The 6773-nt window shown below is 44.4% G+C and overlaps 1 protein-coding gene across 1 annotated transcript in view; it reads left to right on the top strand.

The window, feature by feature from the left end:
• Window positions 1-5749: 5749 nt before the first annotated feature.
• tinagl1 (tubulointerstitial nephritis antigen-like 1) overlaps window positions 5750-6773 on the top strand; it is a 24759-nt gene continuing 23735 nt past the window's right edge. The window contains exon 1 of the mRNA XM_046058181.1: window positions 5750-5908. The gene's annotated coding sequence lies outside the window, so the exon portion shown is untranslated. The remainder of the gene's footprint in view (window positions 5909-6773) is intronic.

The following is a 6773-nucleotide window of genomic DNA, read 5'->3' as shown; positions in this document are numbered from 1 at the left end:
TCGGCCACGAATGTACCATGGCGTCCAGACCCAACGGGGCTGGAGGAACGAGAGAAAACCATAGCGGGCAGTGCGTAGTCTCTTGAGATGCAAACAGATCCACGTCTATGGGGCCGAACTCTCCGCACAAGAGCTCCACCACTTCGGGGTGAAGTCTCCATTCCCCGGGCCTCAGCCCCTGCCTCGACAGCAGGTCTGCTCCCTGATTCTGCGTCCCCGGGAGATACATCGCCCTGAGCGATAGCAACCTCTGCTGGGACCACAGGAGGATCTGACGTGCCAGTCTGTACAGAGGGCGCGAGCGCAGACCGCCCTGGTGATTCAGATAGGCCACCACCGCTGTGTTGTCGGAACGAACCAGGACATGGTGGCCTTGGAGATCAGGCAGGAAACTCCTTAGAGCCTGGAACACCGCCAACATCTCGAGACATTTGATATGCCACTCGGACTGATGCACCTGCCAGGATCCCCTTGCAAAGCGGCCGCCCATGACCGCGCCCCAGCCCGTGAGGGAGGCGTCTGTCGAAATGACCAGCCGGCGACAAGACCCTCCCAGCACGGGCCCCTGGGACAGGAACCAAGTTTCCTTCCAAACTGATAGGGAACGAAGACACTTGCGCGTAACCCAAATCAGACGGAAAGGATTTCCCCTCGGGGAAAAACCCTTGGTCCTTAGCCACCACTGCAGGGGTCTCATGTGCAGCAGTCCAGATGGTATTACGCTGGACGCAGCCGCCAGGAGACCCAACACTCGTTGAAAGTGTTTTATAGTGATGGCGTGGCCTAACTTCACCCCTTTCACGGCAGCCAATATGGTGTCGACACGTGCCGGAGACAATTGTGCCCGCATCACGCCACGGGGAGAACACATCCGGCCATCCTCGGAAAAGAGAGCCATGTGGGAACTCAGTACCTGCATGGAATGGGCTTCGCAACGGCCGCAGGCAGCCCCCTCGAGAGCTGCCCGGGCATGCTCCATCCCCAAACATGAGACACACATCTCATGAGAATCTCCATCCGTGATGTACCGCGGGCAAGGAAAAACACACCTTCTGTACATCTGATTGCCGGACATGCTGGTAGACTTCTTCTTCAGGTAAGACATACTGCTTGTAGGACTGGAGCTTTCTTCAAACAACATACAGAGCGCCTGCTGAATAGAAAAAAGCTAATGATGAGTGTGTACAGGTGTGCTTTATACTCCTCCGGTTATTCCGTCACACCTTACCGTTCTAGCAACAAACCAATAGGATTGGAGTGATTTCATTCACGTTCAGACCTGCTACGCCTAGAGGCGTTCCCATAGTGTCGTAACCGACACAGTTCGAGTTCCCTCGAAGGGGAACGGTGCGTCTGCGGTCCCTCCCACGACGGTGGCACAGTACTGCGAAGCCACGAGCTAACTTAGCCAGAGAAGCTAACAGGTCTAAGCTCGCTTCACAATACAAATACACACACCTCCGGTGGTAGTCCCACAGTCACAAACTCCTACGCAGAGAGCGCGGTGTCCGATAAAACAAATAGTCCCACTTAAAGCGTTAAGTGCCCACAAAACACTGTGTTAGCTGCCGACTAGCCCTCGAGCTCAGGCAACCTTTCCCTCTCTCCTGTTCTCTTCTCTCGTGTGATTACCCATAGTTCAACAGGATACTTTATTAGTCACTAAATCTCACATTAACAAAATGATTAGTGAGCTTATCCTATGTAATAAACCATCCTTAAAATATTTTAAGGAAAACACAACTTAACTGTTAAATTACCAGGCCACATCTGAACAGAGCAAGGATAATTAAATGATAAGTCCTATTGCATTTTCAACAACTAGGCATTAGCCACCTCAGTAACTCTGATACTTTAACATAGATTACATATGAATTAAGCACTTTATCAAGCCCAACAAAATACAATAACCCACATATTTCAGAAATAACACGACATAAGTCACCGATATTGATCAGGTCATTACACTTGTACAATGTACAATAATCCAGGTAGCAACTGCATTCACTCAAAATGTAATTGGAAACAAATAAATGTGAAGCATATGCATGTAATACCTGGGAGACAAAATTGTTTTTTGGTGTATAACCAATGCAGAAACCGAGAGAGTGTTACTGTAACCGTTTCATTTTGGATAATGTACAGATTCAGTATGTGTGTATGCACTGATTTGTTAAGGTCATCTTGTTTGCCCTTTAGCTCAATCAGGTATTTTCAGCAAATTACCTCAGATCCTGTTTCCATAGTTCAGTTTCAAATCGGCTTTTGCATAAAAAGGATTTTCAAAAAAAGGTCTTCTTTATGCTTTGTCCTTGTCCTACACTGACTGTGGACAGGTGTTTTGTCTTGGAGATATGAAGAACAAAAACACGACTGCAACCTGTTTTTTCCAATATAAAAATCAGTTTGAGCCTGAAACTGACGTGAACTAGAAGACTGTAGAGAGAAAGGGGACTTGTATAGATGTATCTCATATTCCACTTGTTTGTGTAAGGGTTATTTTAGTTGAGGCATGCAGCCTCCAAACAAAAGTACACCGACTGTTCTCAAAAACAAAACTGTCAAGTGCCAGAGAAGAGAGAACAAACAGTACAATGATATTCCTCCAAATGTCTGTGCTTCTCATTAACACATCAACATGTGGGTGTTTCTGCCTCAGAAACATCTAGAAAAATTATTGCATGATGTTGTTGATGCACTCTGTTCACGTGTGTGCCGCCAGCACGTCCGTTCTTATTTACTATCAGCTGCACTCATCCTCCATGTTCCAGGAACAGGAAATGCACCAGAGAGATGGGGATTGATATGTGTCCCCGCCTCCATGGGGTCAGGAGAGCAGGCCTCCACCCTGACAGAGGACAGCTGGGATTCCCGGCCTCGCTGCGTAGGATCATGGGAGGGTTGTGATGCAATGATCGGGAGAAAGAGAAGGATTGTTCCTCAGGATGGTGTGTGTGTGTGTGTGTGTGTGTGTGTGTGAGTGTGTGTGTCTGGCCCACGCCATGTGTCTGTCAAGTCCAATCTCAATATTTGATTCTTTTTTCTGAAGCTTCCTTATTAAACACATCAAAGTCCATTGACATAAATGCATACACATCTGCAAGCGGACACAACTGTCTTTTTGTGTGCATGTGAGTGTGTGTGTGTGTGTTGCTTTACTCGAGAGTGCACCCGCAGAGGGTTCTTTGTGTATGTATAGGCTTTATTGTTACCATGTGTGTCCTCATCCTCCTCAGTTCAGTCTATTTTCAGGGAAATGACCTCACGAACAGAAGCACTGCTGATCTCATATCTGGTTCCTTTTTTTCTTCTGGTCACGGTTTAACATCTTCAGGCTCGTTAAGGCCTGAGTCACTGCCGGCCGAGTCAATCCCATGCGTGTACATATCAAATGTGCACCCATATATGAGTCTTGCAACACACCACCTACAGATCTTGTGAAACATAGTTGTACAAGCCATCCAAGGTGATTCACTCTCCTTGTCTTCACTGATGACCTGGCAATGAATCACACATACTCCCTTGTCTGGTGACTTCGTTGTAAATAAGGGGTCTGTTTGGGCTCCCCCCACACAGACACACCTTCTCCTACAGATGGCTACAATCAACCTCTTCTGCATTTACCGCCAATGAAGCATCACGGCCGTACTCTTCTACGTGACTCATTTGCTGCCAGTAGCTGTGCGAAATGGCATTCTTTACATCTTAGTATAACTGAATCAATCTGACGGTAAACAACATTAAAACCTGCAATAATGATTGAGAATGTGGGGGACAATAAACACTGTAAACATAGCTTGGAGCACCTCTCTTCAGGAGGCATGAGGTTGTGTAAGAGGTGTTAAAGCCATAATTATAGTGTTGTATGAAAAGCAAACCGGGTTCGACCAAATTATCTCCTCTTTGCTCACATTATTGAAAGAAATTGTCTGAGAGATTTTCATTTCTGCCACGTGGGTTACAGACATTGGACAGGCTGAACAAAAGACTCTGGTGTTCACGTGTTGTGATGCCCCAACTAGGCTTTAAGGGAAGATACCAAGCACCAACTTAACATCACAATCAGTTTTTCCAGAAGGTTATTGCATAACTCTGCAACTCTGTAAGTTGGACTTCCTCTTTCAAAAGTATGCATTGCTCTACTGTTTACTAGTGGGTACCCATCTTATATTTCATATTAAATTGAAATCAGAAAGTTTGTCTATACCTTTAAAATTATGGATTGGTCGCCTCCTGGGTGTGCTCTTCTTGACAGCTCAAAAATGTTCAAACAGCGTTTCACATTTTAACCAAAACCTGGTATAAATTAAAAAAGGGACATGATACTGCATTTGCAATAGCCTGTACCAGTCAGCAGTATGTGGCCTTAACTAAATACAGGACAGCAGTATAGTTTGAACAGTTGTTGCAGCATTTTATTCATTTTTTTTAAACAGAAAAAACAGCAGTTGACACAACACGCCACCTAAAACTGATTTACCTTTTTAATTTAGCTTATTTCAGTAGTTTTTGTATTTTCTTTGAAAGTGGCTGATACTGATCAGTGATTAGTAAATGAGGGCATGACATACCTTTCAGAGGACACTGGTCATTTTCTGTACATGTTCTACAAGTGCTATTTATGCTAAGCAAAATCAACACACTGAAATTTCAGTACCTTTGTGTGGACAGTATTCTCTTTTGTCCTGAAAGGTTTTTTTGGGGAGCCCTGCCCTTCCCCAACCACCTCGTTTATTGATTCAGCCTTTAGCTTATTGATCAACCCAAAAGGAGGTTCTGTGGCTCAGCTGTGTCTTTGGGGACCACCATGTCAGTCTCCTAAATACCTATTTAGCATTCTTATCCAGAAAAAATGCAAACACACAAAAATGCTGAAACAAATCACAAACACTTTGAGCAATATTGGAAAAAATTTGTATCTTGAATTTTGCATTAAATAGAAAAGTAGCCATATTTTCAGCAGACTGAATCATATCCATGAATTAATTAATATTTAATACATGGATACTAAATTACAAAAAGCATTGATATTCACTGACTTGGTAAATCCAGTTAAAAAAAATTTGGAAAACTTCTGATTGAATTGAGCCAAATGATGAAAACAGATTGACATGTGGATTGCACAGAAAACATCCGTAATATTTTGTACATTCAGAGTATTTGGCCTCCCTAAAACACCTGCCAAAACTTCACCTCCAGAGGCTAGTTCTGAAGTTTCTAGAAGCTGGGAGGTCTTCCACAGGCTATCCCATAATTTCCTGGCTACCTGAGATGAAAATATGCAACCTATGACCACTAGATGGTGGACGAGAGGTCAGCAGTACTCCCCACTTTTTTTGTCCACAACAGAGGACAGCAGGTATGACCCTGCAGGGAAAAGCCACAGGCAGTGGAGAGGTGCTACTGTTAGTGAAAGTGACAGTGGAAAGAAAACATAGAGAAATAGCAGCAGAGCAAATATACTGTAGATGTGCATGAGTGCAAACCGTTTCACTTTCAGATTGGTGGTTCCAGTCTGATAAGGAGAGGGAAGGCATGAAGAGATAGCAAACCTGTAGGAATCACAGAAAAAAGGAGTGTGTGTGTGTGTGTGTGTGTGTGTGTGCGAGAAGGAGCGAATGAGGGAGGGAGAGTGAGCACAGATTTGAGCAGGAGGCAGTGAAGCAAGGGACAGGGCAGAGAGTGAAGGGAGGGTCGGGAGGGGGGGAGTGGTTTGCCCTTGCCTGTATATAGAGAAGACAGAGTCTGACAGAGCAGATCCTGTGAGACAGTAAGGAACAGAGGAAAGAGGAACTGACCTTTTACCCAAACCTTCTCTACCTGTGAATGACTTTCTGAGCAACACGTCAGCAAAGCTCTGCGGTTTTTCTATCGGATTACAAAACCAGGATTTCTCTCTCAACACAAGGTAACAACAGTTTTGGCTTTCTTCAACAGCAGCACTCTTTCAGTGCCAGAGTCCAGGCAGGTGCAGGCTGAACGTCACAGCATGGTTTATACTGATCTCACATTACCCAGAAATATCTCTCCGATTTATGGAAACTTTTAAGGTCTTTTGATTCAAACGTTTGTTAATCACTGTTAATTTTCTGAGATTTGAACTAATTTCTCTGCTTTATTTAGCCAAAGGCACAGAACTTTAGTTAGCCAAGACTTTATTGTTATAACATATTTACCTTCCGGGTGTGGGATTGTACAGAACACAATATTCAAGAGGTTATTAATAGGTTCAAGTATATGTGTGGGAGGCTGGTGAGTTTTTTTTTTTTTTAACGAGGTCATTGAGTTTGTGGCTGCTCCTGTGTAATTCACAATTAGACTGATAATACACCAAGACCAGTTATCCCCTCACTCACCTGTACGGTATTGTAAATGTTCTCCACTGAGCCACAATCCCTGAATTACCTGGAGGGTGGTGCATTGATAGAGAAGAGTGGAGTCATAGGGCCTGTATGAGCAAGAAGGATGAAAGTAGTTTCAAAGTGTTCACATTAATGTCTGTGCATTATCAAGACCAACCTGGACACTTTTTCTGAAAAAGAGGTGCTGATGTTGAGACAAGCATGTCACTAAAGGTAGGAGAGTAAATATGTAAACAAAAAAGAAGTGTCTTTACTGTGTTTTTGATATAAACAGATGATACTGACAGTGTCGCTGAGATCAGGCAGGTTTAGGTTGTGAACATGGTCCTGAAGCTGTGATGAAGGTCCAGCTGAGACAGAGACATCTTCTGCTGTGTAAACTTAAGTTTGGGGGGGGGGGGGGGGGCGTCC

Source organism: Micropterus dolomieu, linkage group LG09 (genome assembly GCF_021292245.1).
Source record: "Micropterus dolomieu isolate WLL.071019.BEF.003 ecotype Adirondacks linkage group LG09, ASM2129224v1, whole genome shotgun sequence".
NCBI classification, from domain to species: Eukaryota; Metazoa; Chordata; class Actinopteri; order Centrarchiformes; family Centrarchidae; genus Micropterus; species Micropterus dolomieu.
The sequence above is the reverse complement of the archived record's forward strand: the minus strand, read 5'-3'. Positions and strand labels throughout refer to the sequence as shown.